This window comes from Taudactylus pleione, unplaced genomic scaffold (genome assembly GCF_031769625.1).
Source record: "Taudactylus pleione unplaced genomic scaffold, aTauple2 ptg001915l, whole genome shotgun sequence".
Taxonomy (NCBI): domain Eukaryota; kingdom Metazoa; phylum Chordata; class Amphibia; order Anura; family Myobatrachidae; genus Taudactylus; species Taudactylus pleione.
The window spans coordinates 603,672-627,466 of NW_028286312.1; the positions used below are offsets into that span (position 1 = coordinate 603,672).

The 23,795-nt window shown below is 43.7% G+C and overlaps 1 protein-coding gene across 1 annotated transcript in view; it reads right to left on the reverse strand.

Moving 5' to 3' along the window:
• LIFR (LIF receptor subunit alpha) overlaps positions 1–21,556 on the reverse strand; it is a 97,803-nt gene extending 76,247 nt beyond the window's left edge. Inside the window, exon 1 of the mRNA XM_088465217.1 lies at positions 21,423–21,556. The gene's annotated coding sequence lies outside the window, so the exon portion shown is untranslated. The remainder of the gene's footprint in view (positions 1–21,422) is intronic.
• Between the last annotated feature and the right edge of the window lie 2,239 nt (positions 21,557–23,795).

Below are 23,795 nucleotides of genomic sequence, written 5' to 3' on the forward strand. Positions count from 1 at the left end.
GTCGGGATTGCGGCCAACGGCTTCCTAAACGTATCCCTTTCAAAAATATCTTTCATGTCGTTGGTGGTACAGATCGTTCCGTGTGTATGCACCTTTAGAGTGCAGTGATGGTGGCAACTAGCCTATCCGTATCCATTTATACTATGTTGAACGCACTTCTCAAGAGTTATAATAAAAAAGTACTTCAACAGTGGATAAGTGTGAGCGAGCCCTTAACACTTGTTGCAAACATTCTAAAGCTCCGATTGGCTACAAGCCATTCCGATTCTGTGAACATTCTAATGTTCTGATTGGCTGCTCGTTGGTCTAGCCATGTAAATATTCTATTGCCGTTTGGTCTGTCTCTATGACTGCTCTAACGCTCCGATTGGCTAATACATCGTTGAGGAATAATGATATGATGTGGTGACATTTTATCTTTCCCTCTGATGGATACATATTAGGAGTGAGATTAAATCCATAGTAAGCAGTAATTTGTATTCATTAGCTTGACTTGCACTAGACCTATCAGAACAAATTGTTTGGTTACTGCACTTCTGCAAGAATAGGCCTTGGCTGGTGACAATTCCCAACATGCTCAATAATAACCTGATACCTTTTTTGTATCAGGCCAATTGCCTTATTCCACAACATGGGTGACCAGCTTTATTGCAAGGGTTTGTGGGCCTGATTCAGACCCGGACACTATCTGCAGTCCGTTCGCAATTGCCGATGGTTGCTACTCTGCGCATGTGTTGCAGTGCGCAAGCGCGAACTACACTGTGCGATCACAGATCCCTCGCTCGCCCAACAAAACCAGCCCAGCAGAGTGAGTGACAGGAGAGGCCGTTTGTGGGTGGTGACAGGGGCAGTCCAGTAAAAACGGGGGGATGGGGATGCTAACGCAGGCGTGCCTGAGTGTTTCAACGCCGTTTTAGAGGCGTGCATAATTAACAGGCAGCGTCATAGTACACGTCACCAGCCATTTTTTTCCTCTGTTTTCCTCGCAATGCTTGCGGTAAAAAAAAAAAAAGCTACCACAAGCACTGCGTTCACATCCGATAGTGGTCGATGTACCAATGTTTTCATAAACTTCCAGGAGATGACGTGGGACAGTGGGCGTCTCTGCATTTGCTAAGGGGAGTCTGCATACACAAAGTGAACGCTCATACAGGTATGATGGGTGTGCTTATGCCTTGGCGAGCGATCGCTCCCCGTCGCGTCACTTTCAAATATTTGCATACGCATCATGCAAGCGTATAGCTCATAGCGACCGGGTCTGAATCAGGCCCTGAGTCTTTATTTAAATTTATGATATATTAAATGACTTTGCCTAAACAATCAGTGCAGTCCCCAGTTTGTTTACAATATTTTGGTGTTGCCAAGGAAAGTCAGTTAATACCCGCCACAGTACAATTCTCTGTTTTCAACAGGCAATTTCAGGCAGAAGTCCTATTTCAAGGACCAGGAGTTACGATACTGTAGTAAGCTGTAGTAGCTGCGTCCCTTATTTGTGCTGGTTCCTCTATAGGCTACCAGGGTTTCCCAAATCTGTACCCCAGGGATCACTAGCAATGCATGTCCTGGTCTCCCCAGGGAAACATAGGTGAAACAATTATCAGTCATTACATATACAGTACATACACATAGTATAAATACAGTCCCTGGTAGGCATCTGTCTGTTTGCTGGCTAATCTCCAGAACCCCTGGACGGATTTTGATGCACTTTTCACTATTCTATACAGTATTTTGTCAAAGAATGTTTAGGTGTATACTATGTAGAGATTGATACATATCTGGTTTCTCCAGAAAAATTTATGTAAGTCCTGTTTACTGATACAAAAGTTCAGTTTTTCCTTTTTTTACCGTTCCTATTTCATTTATGTGAAAATCAATTCTTTAATTTCAAACGAGTCCAATTCCCGGTAAGAGCCTGCTTTGGCATGACAATAAATAAAACACAGGGACAGACACTTAACGTGGCTGGAGGTGACCTAAGTGAAGACAGTCATGGACAATGTTACGTGGCCCTTTTGCGTGTCACGTCAAAACTCAATCTTTTTGTGTTGACGTCAGGAGAAAGAACGAGTAAGACATTGGTTTGAAAAAAAAAAAATCAACGTAATTTCTAAATTGCTCCTCTGCGAAGACGGGGCGGGGGGCTAGTATATCTGCACCTGTCACAACCCGTGCAGTTCCTCTTTCCTGTCTGGGGTGTAACACACTCTGCTCTGGTGCTTCTAGCACACACTGGCCTGTATATCAGAAGTCTGTTGTATCAGCTGAGTGTGCTAGAAGCACCAGTGCAGAGAGCGACACCCCAGGAAAGAGAAACTGCACGGGTGCAGCGTGCTAGAATGAACACACACATTATATCTATATTAGTGTTTTCATTTCTTTTTATAATACTTTGTATGACGGTTTGTGAACATATCAGATAACCCCTTCGCGCCTGACGGAGATAATGAATTGTTGCTCCTGTCGGGTGCGATCAGCTGCCGATGCCGTCATTTTAGCTCGCACCCTCCGGTGTGGCAAGCTGAAGTGCGCAAAAAGTGACCCGTTTGGGCGCCCAGCACTTTGGTCGGGTGTAGCCATTTTATGCGGCTAAACCTGACCTCTTTGGGCGCGATTGACATGAAGATCGGCATCAATTGAATAGCGCCCCGCGATCTCCCATCACTTTAGATGGGAGATCCGGCACGCTAAAACAATTGAATTGCGCCCAAAGAGCCAGAAAGTCTGAATATCTCCTAGCACTCCCATAACTGCAGCTGTACAACCATGTACTCTCCAGAGACTCAAAAGAATAAATACTGAAATAAAAGCATCAGAGATACAATAACATTAACGTCTAGACTGAATACCGCGTCCCAATGAATCACGTGCCTCCAGTTTTCCTGTTGATTAAGAATATCTATTTTATTTCTGTATGTCTCAAACAGCATAATACAGCAGATGTTTTATTTTGGCTAAAAAGCCCCCAAAACATAAATGAGAGATATCATTTATCGCAGTTGAGAATAAACCAGGCATATTATCTGACGTGTATAATTGGTTGTCTGTCTTGCATCAAATCTATATTTAGTTCAAGATGTGCCCCTGTGCTTCACATGTGTTATGGCTATCACTTTGGATTTAAAATATCTAATGTAGTTCAGAAACACATAAGCTATTCTCGGAAATGTAGAACAAATGTCACCTCTAGTAAACAGCCTAGGAAGAGAACGTCCCTCGCTAACAATTAGGAGAGAGTCAGGAATCAAAGTCTATGGGTCCAATCAGCCGTGAGTTCTGTCCGTGGAAGCCACGCGTTACATTACAGCGCACTTTGCAGGTTATTTTCATCAAGCACACTCCTGGGAGTTGCGCAATTTAAATGTAAATGCATATTCGCTGCATCCAGGCGGTAATTCTACAACTTGTGACCTGTGGAAAGGTTGAAAAAAAAAAGTGTGGAAATCACCCTGAACCCCCAAAAAGTGGCAAATAAGATTGGATAACAGTATAGAAGGCCATAAGCAAAGTATTTTAGGTTCATAAAAGGTGTCAAATGGCTGTTTTTTACAGCGGACAAATGATAGCAAGCATTTTTCAAGAAAATGAAAGCCTCCGGATTATTTTGGGGTACAAAAAAATGTCTGCAAAGTGATTTTTAATTATTATTTTTTTTACGTTTAAAAAAAAAATATAAAATAAATATTAAAAAAAATAAAATAAAATAAAAACACTTGCAACTCCCATCTGCAAGTTCAAAAACCCATTTCCCATATACAGAACACCCCAAATACATGTCCAATATAATTCAAACATTTTTTGGTGCTTTTTACAGAAAATCACCTAAAAAATTATGTAATAATTGGCCAATTTATGCTAATTAAATCCCTCCAAATGTATTCATTGGGATCGGCGTGATATTTTTACCATAACCACTTGCCTGGTGTGTTGGCATCGCTCGCGACCATGCCAGGCTTAGCATTTCCTGACATGGTCACAAACAATGCAACCTGTCAGAAATGCACACTGGGCGGCTGCCGCAAGAAAACCATCCAGGAGCCGCCAATGGCAGATGGACCGCCCGGCCCCTCTGCATCCCTGCACCATCCCTTAGTTTCCGCCGTGCTGTCGATCACTGCTGATGGGTGGGGGGATCCCCCCACCTGACGGCTGTTGAGAGGAGCAGCTGCAGGGGAAAATTTAAATAAACCAGCCTGCTGCCCCCTAATATATACTCGGCGGCTGCCGATCATCAATAGTCCGGTATATCAATGACCGATATGTTAAAAATCGATACTAACAGTACGGGTTTAAAAAAACAAAACAAAAAACATTTTTTTAATAAAATTGTGATGGATAAGTTATAAATAGATGTTCTTGACGTAATTCAATCATAAAAAAAAAATGACAATTTTGCAAACATATTATCCAGTTAAGTGGTTAAAGTAAAGTTTTTCCCTATTTATCACCTACTCAGGGACTGTGAATTAAAATCCGTCCATAGCAACCAATCAGATTCTGTCCATCAATTATCTTGTACATTCCATAAAAAGACAGCTAGAAGCCGATTGGTTGCTATGAGCAATTTCTCCACTTGTCCTCTATAGAAGTTTTGACAAATCTCTCATCCTTGGAACCTTCTGACTTCTGCCATTGTCCACTACAGTCTACTTGTAGAGAGACAGTCCTTCTACTTGTGTCAGGAGCCATTGTGAATGTGTACAATGACAGAATACATGGTGGGTCTCCCTCTCTCTCTCTGGCCTATTAATCATTAAATATTTGCGGCAAATTCCCCCAAAAACACCCGTTTTCAGGGGATACCTGCAAATAATTATCACCCCAATTTATTAAGGAGAGACCACAGCAGACATCTCCGGTATACTTTGCCGTCCCTCCGTTTCCGACAGTAGCTGCAGACCCCAAAGGTTCCTATGGGGGAAGCAATTCTGTTGGCCCTCTGCAGCCAATGCCACCTAGGGGCTACACTACGTAAAATTTACCGGTATAGGGATCCTCCTGGTAAATCGGTCAGCAGAAGGCACATGCGCAGAAGTCCTGGCACACTCTGGGCACATTGCAGGGATAGGGATATAAAGATAGATTATATATATATATATATATATATATATATATACACACACACACACACACACACACACACACACACACAAGCACTCGTATTGTATATACTTTGGCATCAGGACTACAACAGAAAGGTACAGTAGAAACTGACCTGAATGCAAACAAACACCTTTATAAGTCATGGGAAGTTACTCAGTCCATTAACATACCATAGGGGAATTTAATAAATAAATCTGTTCTTGGAGTAAGTGCAAAAACGAAGTATTACTTTAGCTGCCAATCATCTTGTCTCTAGTAGTAAAAACCATATGTCCATTAAGGGTGTCGTCTAATATGCCGGCGGAAGGGATCCCAAGCGTTGATATACAGACGTCAGCATCCCGACCCCCTCCATCCCGAAGGTAAGTATACGGGTAAGTATTGCACTTAGCCCGGGGATGGGGGGGTTAGGTTTAGGGACACCCAGGTGGAGATAAGGGTTAGGCACCCACCAGGGAGGGTTAGGGTGCGGGAAGGGGGGGGGGGGTTAGGGATAGGCACCACTAGGTGAGGTTATGGTTAATACCGTCCCTATCGGGATTCTGGACCTTCGAGCTTCCAGCGTCGGGATTTGAACGACGACAATTCAGCCGCTGGCTATTCATACCCAACTCGTCCATTAGTGTATGTGGAATACAGCACATTCTGCTTACAACTGTACATAGAACAAAAGTTTTGAATTGTGCCCAATGGGATAGAAAGAAAACACTTGCACTGCAGGCTGGCTCCAGGGTGTTGCATATAACTAATGCTACGCTGTACTATACTTGGCAGTGCTGGTTGTTGGAAACACGTACGCTGATCTCCTGTATGGGTACAGGGTAGCCTTCCAAGTGATGACTTGACAGGAGAGAACAATAATGGGATTTGCAGCTCAATTAAATAACCCTGGATCGCTTCATTTCACATGAACATTTATTATTTTTTGTTGAATGGCTCAGTCACTCAGCAAATATGGCAATCCTAATCCCTAGGAAAGTACTGACATGCTGGCAGCAACACAGATCCAGGACACAACGCAGGTCTGGTTGCTTATAAGGTGTGTTAAGGTCACCAGTTCACAAATGTACACATAAAAGGAAAATACTGCAAAAGATGGAATCGGTATGAATGACCACCGGACCTACTGTATGTCAAATTACCTAGGTTCAAATCCCGACGCCATTAGACCGACAGCAGTGAAAATCACGACAAGGTAAGTAACTAACTATCCCTAACCTTTCCCCCCCCTAACCCTAACCCACCTTTAGGGGTGCCTAACCCTAACCTACCCCCATAGTCCCTAACCCCCCGTAAGTGCCTAACCCTAACCATCCCGGGGGGGTTGCCTAACCCCAAGTACAGCGTACGCAAATTCATTGGCAGAACATTTGTACTAAATGTGCAAACCTTATGCCGGCCACACAAGTAGCCTTACAAATCAGACACAATAAGTCATGGCCTGAGAGCCAACCTTCCTCCAGTGTCACACAGGCCAGAGGCAGCATTTTCCTGACCGCATTTAATAGCATATCTGCTAAGGATTCAGGGGTCCATTCAATAAACAGCATTAACTGAAATCTCAGTGAACACTGCACACTATGGGCTACATCTAAGCACTCACTGAACGGGTTGAAAGAGGAATGAGCTACTGTGCAGTATCCAGTCTTCCTGTTCTCCAGGTAGTCTTCATGCTCTGTGCCAAGATGTCCGCCGAGCTCACTACTGAGCATGTGCAGGGGCCATCTTGTCTTTACTGTGAAGAGTGACATGGTGGGAGACACAAGTCTCCTACTTAGCTCCTAAAGAGAACCTGGCTAATACCTGCAAATAAAACTGTCCCAGCATCCCTGCACAACTACCCGTTTGCAGCATGCACTCACCAGCTGAAGAGCTGTATAGAGACCCATTAACATACCTCCCAACTGTCCCGCATTTTCTGGAGCTGTCCCGCTGGCCGCAGTGTCCCGCAGGGGGGGGGGATGGGTGGGAGTCGGGGGGAGCACACACTGCTGAGAGAATAGATGCTGTACACATGCGCACGGCTTCTATTCATAGTGCGGGGGGAAGTCGGGGGCAGCCCAGCATCTCAGAGATGCTGGGCCACTTAGTGGTGTATATGGGGGGGTGCCATCAGGCCACATCCCCTTTACAAACAGACCACGCCCTTTTCAGGTGCGCGGAAGTCCCGAGTCAGCAGGGACAAATGTTAGGAGATATGTATTAACAGTGAGTACGGCTGTACCTACTATGCTTCAATAAACTAACACAACTGATTAAGTAACTGGGCTGTTCATAGTCTGAGTCATCCGCTGGTGTTTGCCTACACATAACTCTGCAATATCAACACTTGCACACACAACATTTCCAACAATTAACTCCTTTCAATATTTAGCAAACAGCTGTATACAGAACTTAGTTTACCGCTGTTTGTGACTGTACCACTTATACCAAAAGGACATCACGCATGCGTCATCAACCTTTTGCCGGCACAGTAGGCTGCCGGCAACACAGTGGCGAATGCCACAGAGGAGGAGGACACCACGGGACCTCACTGGACAGGTAAATACCAGAAACATATATTTGTTTAGTATCACAGTGATACTAAACCAAAAATGGCGCCAGCAAGTATGATCGTTATTAAATAGAGCCCTATTTGTCAAAGTGCTAAAGCTGCAGAAAGCACATTTTTCTATAGCACTAACATAGCTTTTACCAATTTTTGCTGTCTACATAGAGCTCTATGAGGACAGCGCAAGATGGCAATTTAACAAGTTTTTCACCACTTGGCTACTAAATTTAACGCCACCTTGTGTTGGCATCATGTATTAACATGGGAAATCTTCACTTAAGTATAGCAGCTCAGTAACCACCAGCTAATTAGCTCAAATACTAGGCAACTGAGCCATGCATATGCAGTACAGTGTATGGGGATCAGACTAGGAAGGCAGCAAGCGGCCAGAGACAGGCAAGTAAAGTCTCCACTGGAACAGCCAGTTATTTATTTATTACCAGTTATTTATATAGCGCACACATATTCCGCAGCGCTTTACAGAGAATATTTGGCCATTCACATCAGTCCCTGCCCCAGTGGAGCTTACACTCTATATTCCCTACCACATGCGCGCGCGCGCGCACGCACGCACACACACACACGGGTTAATTTTTTGGGGGAACCAATTAACCTACCAGTATATTTTTGGAGTGTGGGAGGAAACTGGAGTACCCAGAGGAAACCCACACAAGCATAGGGAGAATATACAAACTCCACACAGTTAGGGCCATGGTGGGACCCATGACCTCATTGCTATGAGGCAGTAACGCTAACCATTACACCATCTGTGCTGTCCAGTTACCAGCGGCACTGTCCCAGCTGGAATTTTCACTCAATTATATTTTTTCATGACATTTACATTATCCTAATATGTAAATACACACCTGAATGTATACCAATAGGATTATCAGGTGAACCACCTGCCAATTAGAGCAGTGTCTGACCAGCTTGTTATGGTGTGATATAGCAAAGATTTATTTTGTGTCTCTGGTCTTAATTTAAATATACTCATCAACACAGCACGCAACACAGTAATTCTAGTGGCAACAACCTTAAAAAACACCAAAGGTACTCTCATTCCCAGAAAATACAGTGACTATGGGGGTCATTCAGACCCACCCGCGAGCGGCAGTACGCTCGCAAGTGAGTCGATGTTCCCCACTGCGCATGCGCACGACGGAGGGAGCTCCGTCGTGCGCATGCGCGAGACCAGGCGAGCGACGGGCTTTCCATCGCTCGGAGTCTCGCACCCAAGGGGGCGTGCTGTCGATGTTGATTGACAGCACGCCCCCTTTGGTGGGCGTGCCTGCCAGACGGAGGAGTTCCCATGGGAACGCCTACCGTCTGAAGCCAGCCCCACTGAGAGTGATTTTGGCTCTGATAGAGCCAAAATCACTCCAGGGCTTGTGGCTGGGAAACCCGACCGCAGGGTTTCCCTTGCAAGTCCGATGGTCGCGATGGTCAAGACCATCGCGACCATCTTTTTGGACGCTCGTATATGCTGTGGGTGGTGACCCACAGCTATAAGAGCGTCCAGGAGGACGCTCCATTTTAATGGAGGAGGGCCCTGATTCAGAGCGAGCGCTCTGGTCAGAGCGTCCGGCTCTGAATCAGGCCCTATGTTTTTTGGGTGCCAGACAGAGCAATTCAATTGTTGCTCCGTGCGGGCGTCAGTGCCACATGTGGCCGCCCAAAACCACGGGATTTAACCGCGTATAGCAGTTAACGTTGTCTAAAGTCCTGCTTCGGGCGCCAAAATAACCGACTTATCACACATATCTGCTGCAGGCTGCGAGCAGAAATGTGTCCAGCCGCGGCTATTTGTGCCCGAACGGAGCAACAATTGAATTGCTCCATCGGACGCCCAAAAGAAATAGCCGCAGCGAAAACAATTGAATTGCCCTCTAAAACTGAAATGCTTCATTAAAAGGTAAAATACAATTATTTCCACCATGCCTGAGCTTGAAATGCCAAATTGTGGCACAAAAAAAAAATATACACTTTTTTTTTTTTTTGCACATTATAATAGATTCGGTCAGGAAACCCAAGTTGCTGCAGAGGAAAGACAGAAAGTAATTATAAATAAATAAATAATAACGCCTTAGCAATGTCTGGTTTGCGCAATGAAATAAGAAGTACGCCAAGTACATTTAAAGAATTCATAAACACATGTAGTAGGAATGCAAAAATAAGACATATGGGAGACAATGTACTATGTCCTTCCTTTGAATGCAGAGGGCCTAACTCAGAACTGGACGGTAATGCATGTGCGACTTTCTGCATAGTCGCAGCGGCGGTAATATGCACATGCTAGTCTCAGCCATCCACTTGTATACTGGCATGCTCCGAACGATACAAACACTGAGACGCCCACTTTTAATGGCCCTGGATGGTGCATCTCCATCGGTGGGTCTAAACACTCCACCATCGGCTGCTGCAAGTGCCATAGGCTGGTGCAGAGTCTGTGAAAATCCTCTGAAACTGGCGTCTGTGGATATGAGTCTAAAAACGCAGCCACGTTCACCGACAAGCCGTGACACTCCCATACCAGCATTTGTGGGCGTTCAGTTCAGACCACCTTCATACGAAAAAGAACGATTTTCATGCCCGATGCGTCATGGTTTTTGGGTAAATTCTGGAGATATGGCGGATGATTCTGAATCGCAAGCTGCTGCAACAGCTTTAGCGTCTTTGACTATTTGCTAATGCTGGCATCATCAGCCCTTCCCCTGGTGCCCAAGCCTGTGTATGAATGTGCAAGGAATGACATGGCCACTTTGAGAGCCTTTAGACGACACCATCGGTCCAGCCATCGAAACTTGCACAAGCCCTATGGCAAGTGCAGGTGTTCTGTCTGTGTATGGCCTCCGATGTAAGTGATAGCGTCTGTGGACCCAATTCTTTGATGTACGCTAATCACACAGTCACTGCGTCTTTGTAGGCAGTGGCTGCGTGATAATAAGCTTATGCCTCGTGCATTCTTCAGACGCAGCAGCGGATACATCTGCATGAACATCGGTCAGCTAAGTAACCCTCAGATTACTCAGGAAGACCGGGGAACTCACGCTGCTGAAGGACACAGCTACAGGCTTCAGCACGGCCCTGTTTTCTGCAACACTGCCTGTGGCCGCCATCAAACGTCCACAGCCTGTCAATCAGGCTGCAGCGTCCAGGGCACCGCAAACGATCTTGCACAACGAAATATGAACACGTACAGTGCGGCATCTGCAGATCTCACACCATCGGAGATGTATGTAAACCGTCTCAATCGCATCTACGTCTCTGGGCCTGATTCTGACCCGTTCGTGAGCGCTGTACACTCGCAAGCGGGTCGATGGTGCCCAAGTGCGCATGCGCACGACAGAGGGAGCTCCGTCGTGCGTATGCGCGAGACCCGGCGAGCGACGGGGAATCCGTCGCTCGGGGTCTCGCTCCAAAGGGGGCGTGCTGTTGATGGTGAGTGACAGCACGCCCCCTTTGGTGGGCGTGCCGGGGGCATGGCTGCCAGACGGGGAACGCCTACCGTCTGGGTCCGGCCCCACTGACATCACTAGTGATGTCAGTGGGAGTGATTTTGGCTCTGATAGAGCCAAAATCACTCCAGGGCTTGCGGCAGCGAGACCCTACCGCAGGGTCTCGTCGCAAGCCCGATGGTCGCGATGGTCTTGACCAAGAGGTCGCTCCAATGTTAGGTAGGAGGGCCCTGATTCAGGCCCTCTGTGCGGACACAGTGTAACACATGCGCCGTTTCAGTATTTAGGGATTTCCATGCGCGCAAAGTAGAGCGCAAAGTAGAAAAAGAAGATCTCTCAAGTTCGTGAACATCAGGATCAGTGTTGGCTCCTTCCTTTAGACTTAGGGGGGGGGGCTGCAATTTCCTAGCTACTGCTGGTTGCTCACGGTACACCACATACAGATAATCTACTTTAAATCACCTTAAGGTATGGCATACAGTGACACTCCCATAACACGCCCGTTTTCATTTCAATATATTTCTGGGACCGTTTGTCTCAATCGCTACTGCGCATCTGTGCGCACACACTGTGGGATAAATGCGTAGTACGACTTTGTAGTGACTTAGGCGAATGCACATTTACAAAAAAAACAAAAAAATCGTCCATTAGCGCAAATATTGGCGATTTAGAATCGGGCCCAGTGTGTTTGGGTGATATCTGGATAAGGTAGTTTAGGGTTCACTATATACTCACTACTAGCTGGGACACCCGGCGTTGCCCGGGTTGAAGACTGGACTGTACACCTGCCGCCTTTCATTGTTTTACATTGTCCTTGCCTATAACCCCATTCCATTGATCCTGAAGAGGACTCCAGCATTGCGATTGGGCCCGTGATGTTTTACAAGAATCGATTAAAAAACCCTGACGCTGCAGCAGAGATAAACTAACGCCGTCCCCGGCGTCTCCCGCTCCAGTGCATAATGCGTCGGCTTTCCTTTTTTCTTTTTGACTGCGCATGTGCAATGCTAATCTAACCCCTAATAGCGCGCACAAAAATTAATTCTTTACAGATCTGCATTTTAAAACAGGTGGGACAATTTTTCAAATCCAGTTTAAAAAAAACAACATCAAACGGTTGATATGGCGCATATAACCTTTTACTGTGCGTGTGTCCTCGTGGTAGAGAATTTAGACTACAATGGGTCAGAGTGAAAACATTCTCTGCAGAATAGGTTGGCACTATATTAAAGATAATAATAATAATAATAATAAAGGCATACATCCACTAGACGACAGGCGACTGCACAATTACGACATTGTAGTCGTGCAGTCGTTTGTCAGTCTGTGATTTGCCTTCACTGAACGAGCAGTCGTTTCAGTGTAGGTACATCAATCATCTGCAAACATGCTGAACCTGACGATATCGTCAAGTTGTACAACATATTTGTACTATGATAGATGTCTAAACGACCAGCGGGAGCGCGCATCGCTGGTCGTTTTAGACATTTTTTAAACAATCTGCAAACGCTTTTCAACCGATTATCTAACGATATCGTTCAATTTAATTGTCTAGTGGATGTGTGCCTTAATGGTGCATACACACGGTCAGATATGTCAGACGAATGATTGAACGATTTTACCAACAATTTGAAATATTGAACGATTTCAGACCGTATTAAAATTAATAGAATCGTCCAAATCTGACTGCAAACACATCAGATGTCAGATATCGTCATCTGACAAACAGGAACGCGCATCGTTCATCGTTGCAGTCACACATGTCAGATTTTTACAATCGTTATCGTTCAGATCTGACAGAAAATCTGACCGTGTGTATGCACCATAAGTCTATGAGCAAATCATTTACATCTGCTAATATGCAGCTGAATCGCGAGGCAGAACGCACTACTCCTTAGCGATGTCACTCATTCTTAGGCAATTGATAGACGACAGTTTCAAATATCGGTTCAGCCCACAGAATCGCTGCCTCTACTGTGTTAAGGGGTGTGTATTGATAGGCTCACAATAAAAAGGTAGACCGTCGACAGGTGTAATTGGTTGACAGTGCTAAAAGGTCGACAGTGTTATAAGGTCGACATTTCAATGGTGAAAGTACATTTTCTGTTATTTTAGCCTAAAAACCCATGTGTCATCCTTTTTGCGTTGCCCATTTGAATGTTGAACTTTTAATCCTGACGACCAATTACCTGTCAACCTAACATCTCTGTCGACCTTCTGGTCTCAACCTATTGACTGCCTACCTTTTTATTGTAAACATATAATCCGTATACCATGTTAAGTCATTATAATAATCTTTTATTTTATACTCATTTTTGATTTTCAAAAGCTGTATAAACAGAACCCGTTAAGTAATGGGAGAACCTACAGAAAGAGAGCAACCAAGATCATCATGCCTTCTAAATGCCAAAAAATCCCCCTGAATAATTAATGGCCATGCCAATTAGAACAGAGGTTTGGTCATCCAGTAATGAAAGCTAGTGATTAAAATAAGTGAACACAAACCTAGAAGCTTCAGGGGGAAAAAAAACAAAAAAAAAACACAACTTTAGAGTGCTTCCTCATAATGCCCTGGCTAATTTATATAAATTACTGAAATTGGTTAATTATTATTATTATTATTATTATTATTATTATTATTATTAAAATGCAAAAAAAAAAAAAAAAACATCTCAGTCTTTTTGAGAATTTTTGTAATTTATTTTTTGGATCCCAGGCACAGGTCTGGTTACACAGGTTTTAGCATACTGTATTGTGTGGTGTAAAGTGCGTCGTTTTATGGACGTATAAAACAGAAGTAGGTGATTTATGGCAGGTCTCATTTTGTTAGTCCTCTTGATGTGGGAAGCACTGAAACCGTTATTGCTCCTGCAGTAGTATATATTTATAATTGCTGACAGAACTCTTCATCACAGTGTGATGATCGCATTCAGGAACTGCTTTTCCCACTTACTTTCTCACTAATACCCCTTTCAGACATACTGAGATTCCCAAGAATTTGGCCTGCCTAGGGGAAATTCCCGGGATCTCGTGTATGTCTGGAAGGTACCTACCCGGGAACACGTTCCCAGGTAGCCAACCCTCCAATTGATCAGGGAAATCCCTGGGAGTTAAGTCCCAGGAAATTACCCTGCTCATATCTGAATGGTGCTACACGGGAATTTACTCCCGGGCTGCACCAAGCAGCTTTTACATTGAGTTGGCAGCACAGAGCGTCCTATAGGACGCTCAGCGCTGCTCACCACCCCCCGCGCCGGTGGCTGTGGCGTTGAACACAGAGTCAGCGACCTTGGCCGGGTCCTCAGGCACAGAGAATCCCAGCTGGACGCCGGGACACCCGCCGGTGCTGGAGACCGCCACAGTGGGTCTCTGACACAGAGGGCCGCCTGCACTCCTGCTGGACCAATAAAATAAATAATTTAATAATAATTAAATAAAATGGCTGCAGTGATTGGTCGGCTGCCTGCTGCATGATGATGACATCATCAGCGGCAGCCGGAGAGGGGATAGGCTAGGAAGAGCAGAGGAGAGGCAGGTAATATTAAAAACTAAAAAACCCGGCTTATGTCTGAATGGTGCTACCCAGGAATTTCCCGGGTAGAAGCTGCAGTGTGTCTCAACCAAATACCCGGGAATTTGCACACGATAAATTCCCGGGTCTGAGCAGGAGATTTCCTGGGTCTTATGTCTGAAAGGGGTATAATACACAATGGACTGGCTTAAATAGCATTTTTTTTTAGTTAATGCAGGTTAACTAATTCAGCTGAAGTTATTCCAGTTGGAAAGAAGTAGGAAAAGCAGAATCAGACTATTAACACAAATAGGTTTGCATGAACGCATCAAAGTTGAAATGAAAACATATCCAAACTACATATTTTGTGCCAGCAAAGGGTACCCTGAGCCTATTACCATTTATTAACGTGCAGGCTGGTTATTACCTAGATTACAAATTTTGGTCATTTTTTTTTTTTTTTCCATCAGTCAAGTTTAGAAAATAAAATTAAATAGCGGGCCAGTTGTCATAGGGCTTAGTACCTTTCCCTTTGCACCAGATTCTGTAAATGACCCAAACAATGTTGATGGCAGATAAACACGAGATAAGCTGGGTAAAAAAACTGAATGACTGTGCAACCCGGCGATGCGATGTAACGATATAGAAATATATATATCTCTATCTATATCTCTCTCTCTCGAATATATATATATATATATATATATATATATAATCATCTCTGTACACACTGCACAGTCTGCTGTACAACTGTGCGATATTTCATTACATATCTAATGTGAACTATACGGCATTATCCCATCCGGCGTGCAGCACAGCAGTTGGGACGATGCAACCACCCAATTCATCAAACGATGATTTTGGTGGCCATCAGGGTACCTACTACATGATGGTCGGATTCCTGCAGAGGACGATATATCATATATTGTGTACCCAGCTTAAGACCATCTAATCTGCCCCTAATTCAGGCTTTATTTCTCCTATCTAAGTTTATTCAACTACATCTGCAAGAATCTTGTTCAAAGCATCTACGACTCTTTCCGTAAAATCATATTACATTGCTCCAAGACACATCCAATAGTGTGACTGTTTGTTCTGGAATGTAATATATAATATATTTTTAGGGAGACAACCTCCCTGACCACGCCGACACCCTTTATGAACTTATTGCATTATGCCCCTCCTTCTTCTCTTTCTAATTAGCTAAACGTATAAAAGGTCCCTGAATTTATGATTTTGAAGGTCAGAAACTAGATAACACCATTAGTCACGTACCCTCTGATATTCAAAAATTACATGTCCTGGAGTTTTTCATGCAGTCAGAAAACAGACAGTCTAAATGCCAACTACCGGCATCCCGACTGTCTAATCCCGGCAGGGGTCTAATGCTAGGCGTCAACATCCCGACGCCTATCATTATCCCTACGCCAGGAGCCGGACGCCTGGCATGCCGAGCGAAGGTAAGCCGGGTGGCGGAGAGCCGTGAGGGGGGAGGGTTAGGTTCCAGGGCTCCCAGGGGGAGTTATGGTTAGGCACCCCGTCTCGGGAGGGTAAGGTGCTAGGCTAGGGAAAGGGTGGGTTAGGGTTACGCACACCCGGGGGGAGGTTAGGATTAGGCACCCACCTGGGTGACTTAGGTTTAGGCTGCGGGGAAGGGGGGGTTAGCTTTAGTCACTGGGGGGAGAGGTTAGGGTTAGGCACCCCTAAGGGAGGGTTAGGTTTAGTTAGAATACTTACAGATCGGGATTTTCACTCATGTCGGTGTTGCAGCGTTGGGATTTGAACTGCCGGGCATAGGTCTGGCGGTCATTCATACCAATCCCGTAAACAACAGTCTACCCCAGAATATAGCTAGTCTGAATGGAAAGTGTGCCACATGCAGAATAACCAGACCAAAACGTCTAAATGTATAAAAGTAATACTCAGAAGACTAATCAGAGACTACAGCTTCACCCCAATATGCTCACTTTTATTGCAAGGCTACTAACACATTTCTATATGGCTTGTATACGCGGCAGCACTTGAGAATAAAAAAACAGTCATTATTTACTAAGCAGTGGAATTTCCAAACCTTTGATTTTTACAGCTCTTACCTGCTAGATTTAAAAGGGCAATAATACTTAATTCAAAACAAGCCTGATTTTACATTTACTATTATTGCCCTTTTAAATATGGCAGGAAAAAACCTGTGAAAATCTAGGGTTTTGCAAATCCACTGCTTAGTAAATATGCCCCTGAGTATTAACAAAGAGGTTCAGCTCACAATCTACAATATGTAATATGTAACACAATACGACTGTGACACATGAGGCTAAATGCTGCAGACTGTTCATTCCGCTCAAACACAAAACAAAAAGCTGTCACCACCACCATGTCAGGTTAGTAGTAGTATATATTATGTAACAAAGAATATACAATATCCCTATATAAGGCAATCTGGATTGATACTTATTCCAAAATAACAATTATTACACTGAAAATCCTCTGGAGAGCTTGTAGAAAAAGTTAATTAAAATATTAACTTTTATATTAGACTCTTAAAAAGTTCATATAGCAAGCGCAATATTAGGTGAAAAGTGAATTTATTCTGTAGTGAATATTTAAATCCAATAGCTGCCATTTACATATCTATATATAATATATGGTGTCAAATCAATGTTTCTACCACACTGTGATTTGAAGTCCGAATGGAGATACTATCCTTAATAAGTAATTAATGGGGTTTAATATTATCCCCATCAGCCGACTTTAATAATTGTGAGTATTCACATTATCGTATACTCAACCTGTTATAGAGTCTATAATCTTATAAAGTCTATGAGGGGTATTCAATATGAAATGTTAACTTCACTGTCGAAGTTAACGTTTCATATCGGAGTTTTTACCTGCGTTAAAGTATCGGGCGCGCTCCCGCTTATCCCCGTATTCAATATAAAATTAACGAAAACGGGAAACTCCGAAGCTGGATTTGCGTAAAGTTACGAATTTTTCCTTAAAAATTTTTTAAGACCCCCCTAAAGTTGTAAAAACATGGGGGATCACTATGGGTACCCCCGTTTCAGCCTTTAATTGAAAGTCGGGGATTTAAATAGCCGCAGCAGGTGTTTTTTTCCCGACATTGAAGAAGTGATGCAGAAGAGCACTTAGGTTATTTTTTTCGTTTTTTTAAGTGGTCCCATCAAATTTGGGGTACATGAAAATGGGTACTAGCATATTTTTACATCACTAAAGTAAATTTAAAAAAATTCTGCATTTGTGCACCTGCCGCTATAATTCTATTCTTCAAAACATCTGCCGCATACTTGCAGAATAGCCCTGAACCTATTTCCCTATTGCTATACAATTTTTTCACCCCAATTTTTAAATTAATTTTTTGGGGTGTCCCTATTTTTTTTAAAAACTTTTTTTGACACAGTTCTTTTCTAAATGTCATTCCCAGGGGTGCAGGCTATTTTTTATAAGCCTGCACCCCTAAACCCCAATTCTGCACTTTTTTTCGACACATATTCAATGGTGAAAAGTTATCCCCGTTTTTTATCAAAGACTTTTCAAAACTGCGATAAGTCTTTGAAATTGAATACGGTGTAAAAGTAAAACCTGCGATAATGACGTCATACCTCCGATATTAACGCAAAAACAATGTTTTCGCTCCCATATTGAATACCCCTGTATACATCTTTGGATAGTGAGCTATGATTGTATGGGTTATTATATTAATGAATTTTTAATTCTCAACGTAGGACTATTGAGTGGAATGCCATATTACTTTATATGAATATGTCCAGCAGAACTGTTGTATATGGTGCAAGAAACACTGTCTGACCTGGTAATTCTTTGTGAGCAATGATAAGGAATACAGAACAATCATTTTTATACACATGGCATCATTGCAGTATTGTGCTTGTGCCTCTGACATGTGTAACAGTACAGGAAAATCATTTGTAACACATTCCCCCTCTCTCTATGAATTTACTATGAGCGAATGATTATTATATAGACTAGAGAGACCCTGCAACCATCCTATTAATACACAGAATCGAAGATACTTCAGATTTACAGAACCAAGGTGTCTATTTATCAAGGCATGAAGCTCTAAATCCTGCAGATATGGGAGGGTTTTGCAGTATTTTGGGCTTTTGCCTACTTGTCAAATTATACAACTGATAATATGCATCCTACTGAAATGTTTACTTGTACATTGAAAACACCACACACACAAACACACACACACACACACACACACACATTTATAGAATATTCATGTCGCTAACTACAAAAACACAAACTCACAATCTCTTAAATAACTATCACAAATATCAATACACGTTGTTCTATACAGAGACTCAAAGAAAACATTACCATGTATTAATATTACAAATTATTCACAGAACATTACAAATTATATACCTCACATAGAGAGGGACAAAATGTGCATTAAAGAGTAATATGTACATATACTGAGACAATTACAAGTCATATTACAAGCTATTATGTTAATGAAGACTTCAATGAGCCAGGGTAATGCAGGTATATATGTGTCTGACCAGTCCCATTACCAGTAAGTTGCTGCAAAGACCTCCGCAATCTTTGTATAAAGATATAACTGTAAAGTCGCATACACACTGAACAATGTGTCCAGTGAGCGTCGGGGGTGCCAGCACTGGTAAGTGCATACACACCTGCCGATGCCGGCAATGATGGTGGGGGAGGAGGAGAGCGGGGCCATGCTGTATTCGGCAGCATGGCATCGCTAATGATATCCCCAGATTGAGCTGCATGTTCAGCCGACTGGGGATATCGTTAACGACCCTCGGCAACGCGCATCGTCCGTCGTTTACTGCATACACACTGAACGATATGAACGACATATCGTTCAAAGATATCGTTATCGTTCACAATTATGACTTCAGTGTGTATGCAGCTGAAGTCATATTACACAGCAGTCTGTATATATAAAGTATATAAAAAGAGATAACCACAAGTCACATTACACACAGAAGTCTGCTGCATATAAAGAAATTACCACATGTCATATTACAAATTAATCTGTATATAGAGACCACCACAAGTCACATTAGTCTGTATATAGAGACCACCACAAGTCACATTAGTCTGTATATAGAGACCACCACAAGTCACATTAGTCTGTATATAGAGACCACCACAAGTCACATTACACATTAGTCTGTATATAGAGACCACCACATGTCACATTACACATTAGTCTGTATATAGAGACCACCACAAGTCACATTACACATTAGTCTGTATATAGAGACCACCACAAGTCACAATAGTCTGTATATAGAGAATACCACAAGTCACATTACACATTAGTCTGTATATAGAGACCACCACATGTCACATTACACATTAGTCTGTATATAGAGACCACCACAAGTCACAATAGTCTGTATATAGAGAATACCACAAGTCACATTACACATTAGTCTGTATATAGAGACCACCACATGTCACATTACACATTAGTCTGTATATAGAGACCACCACAAGTCACAATAGTCTGTATATAGAGAATACCACAAGTCACATTACACATTAGTCTGTATATAGAGACCACCACATGTCACATTACACATTAGTCTGTATATAGAGACCACCACATGTCACATTACACATTAGTCTGTATATAGAGACCACCACAAGTCACAATAGTCTGTATATAGAGAATACCACAAGTCACATTACACATTAGTCTGTATATAGAGACCACCACATGTCACATTACACATTAGTCTGTATATAGAGACCACCACAAGTCACAGTAGTATGTATATGGAGAATACCACAAGTCACATTACACATTAGTCTGTATATAGAGACCACCACAAGTCACAGTAGTATGTATATGGAGACCACCACAAGTCACATTACACAGTATTCTGTATATAGAGACCACAAACATGTCACATTACACAATTTGTAAGAGCACCACAAGTCATTACACAGTAGTCTGCATATAGTGACCTTGGAATATCAAAACCTCATCACAGAATCACATTAAATATTATTCTTTGTAGACACCATCAAATCAAGTTATTATTTCTAGAAAAGACCAGAAGCTTCATCACATTAATGTATAGTCAGATAGTCATCTACCCATATACTACACAGGACTCATAGTACTAATCCAGCACAGGACAGGTCCCCATGTAACACACACAGTGTATATGCTGTATGACACACAGTGTACACATGTCACACACACTGTTTGTATGCTGTATGTCTCACACACCCAGTGTGTATGCTATATACGCAACACATATATTATATACAAAGAGTATATATGTGTCACACACAGTGTATACATGACACACAGTGTACATATGTCACACACACACACACACACACACACACACACACTGTACATATGTCACACACACAGTGTATATATTTCACACAGTGTATACATGTCACACACACACAGTGTATATATGTCACACACACACACAGTACATATGTCACACACACAGTGTATATATGTCACACACACAGAGTACATATGTCACACACACAGTACATATGTCAAACACGCAGTGTATTTGCTATATACGTAACACATGTATCATATACACACAGTGTATTATATGACAGACACACAGTATATACGAAACACATGTATCACACTCACACACATATAAATGTATCACACGCTGTATACTGTAGGTTACTTGGTGAGTGTACAATGGACGCAGTGGTTGAGAGCCGGACCTCTCCTCCCCCCCAGCCTAGGAGCCGCAGCACCCGGGCCTCCGCTCCCCCAGCACTCCCCTAGGTCACTCACCCTGCACGCCGCCTGCTGTCCCTCCGTGGCCGGGTCCGCAGTCACTGAGAGGAGCGGGGATGAGTCACCGACTCCTGGGTCACCGCTCACAGCAATCCCAATGCCAGGCTCCGGGAGACCGGGACACGGTGATGTCACCGCCCAGTACACATACAGCAGCTCCCAATCCCAAGCCAGTCCCACCTTCTGCTTCCCCGGGGCGGGGACTGGGAGCTCTCACTGGCTGTAACTTCTCCCTGCCAGTCAGTGTCCCCCGGGTCACGGTGACAGCAGCGCACTGACTGCGCCACTGTGCAGGGCTGACCGTCAGGGAGCAGTAGTAATAGATGCTGTGTCTGTGTGTGTGTACCCAATGCATGTACCACAGCTGCTGTGTCTGTGTGTATACCCAATGCATGTACCACAGCTGCTGTGTCTGTGTGTGTACCCAATGTGTGTACCCAATGCATGTACCACAGCTGCTGTGTCTGTGTGTGTACCCAATGCATGTACCACAGCTGCTGTGTCTGTGTGTGTACCCAATGCATGTACCACAGCTGCTGTGTCTGTGTGTGTACCCAATGCATGTACCACAGCTGCTGTGTCTGTGTGTATACCCAATGCATGTACCACAACTGCTGTGTCTGTGTGTGTACCCAATGCATGTACCACAACTGCTGTGTCTGTGTGTGTACCCAATGCATGTACCACAACTGCTGTGTCTGTGTGTATTACCCAATGCATGTACCACAGCTGCTGTGTCTGTACCCAATGCATGTACCACAGCTGCTGTGTCTGTGTGTATACCCAATGCATGTACCACAGCTGCTGTGTCTGTGTGTGTACCCAATGCATGTACCACAGCTGCTGTGTCTGTGTGTGTACCCAATGCATGTACCACAGCTGCTGTGTCTGTGTGTGTACCCAATGCATGTACCACAGCTGCTGTGTCTGTGTGTGTACCCAATGCATGTACCACAGCTGCTGTGTCTGTGTGTATACCCAATGCATGTACCACAACTGCTGTGTCTGTGTGTGTACCCAATGCATGTACCACAACTGCTGTGTCTGTGTGTATACCCAATGCATGTACCACAACTGCTGTGTCTGTGTGTGTACCCAATGCATGTACCACAACTGCTGTGTCTGTGTGTATTACCCAATGCATGTACCACAGCTGCTGTGTCTGTGTGTATACCCAATGCATGTACCACAGCTGCTGTGTCTGTGTGTATACCCAATGCATGTACCACAACTGCTGTGTCTGTGTGTGTACCCAATGCATGTACTACAACTGCTGTGTCTGTGTGTATTACCCAATGCATGTACTACAGCTGCTGTGTCTGTGTGTATACCCAATGCATGTACTACAGCTGCTGTGTCTGTGTGTGTATACCCAATGCATGTACCACAGCTGCTGTGTCTGTGTGTATACCCAATGCATGTACTACAGCTGCTGTGTCTGTGTGTATACCCAATGCATGTACTACAGCTGCTGTGTCTGTGTGTATACCCAATGCATGTACTACAGCTGCTGTGTCTGTGTGTGTGTGTACCCAATGCATGTACTACAGCTGCTGTGTCTGTGTGTATACCCAATGCATGTACTACAACTACTGTGTCTCTGTGTGTGTACCCAATGCATATACTACAGCTGCTGTGTGTGTGTGTACACACAGCATGTACTACAGCTGCTGTCTGTGTGTGTATCCAATGCATGTACTACAGCTGTTGTGTGTGTGTGTGTGTGTACACAATGCACGTACTTCAGCTGCTGTGTCTGTGTGTGTACACAAAATGCATGTACTACAGCTGCTGTGTCTGTGTGTGTACACAAAATGCATGTACTATAGCTGCTGTGTCTGTGTGTACACACAATTCATATACTACAGCTGCTGTGTCTGTGTGTCTACACACAATGCATGTACTACAGCTGCTGTGTATGTATGTATAATGCTGGTGTACAAAAATGTATGTCCCTGGATTTTAAATATGCACACCTAGGTACAATAATAACAGTAGCCACCACATGGTAAAAACAAACATATTACATTTAATGATGGTTTACTATTGTTTTTATTCACTCTTATTATTAGTTTTATGGTAGTATTTGAGAACACAGAGGGCCTGATTCAGACCCGGTCACTATGAGCGTACGCTCGCTCAATGCGTATGCAAATTTTTGAAAGTGACGCGGCGGGGAGCGAATGCTCGCCAAGTCATAAGCACGCCCATCTTACCGGTGCGAGCGTTCGCTTGGTGTATGCAGATTCCCCTTAGCGAATGCAGAGACGCCCACTGCCCCACGTCATCTCCTGGAAGTTTGTGAAAACATTGGTACATCGACCACTATCAGATGTGAACGCAGTGCTTGTGGGGATGCAATTGGGAAAC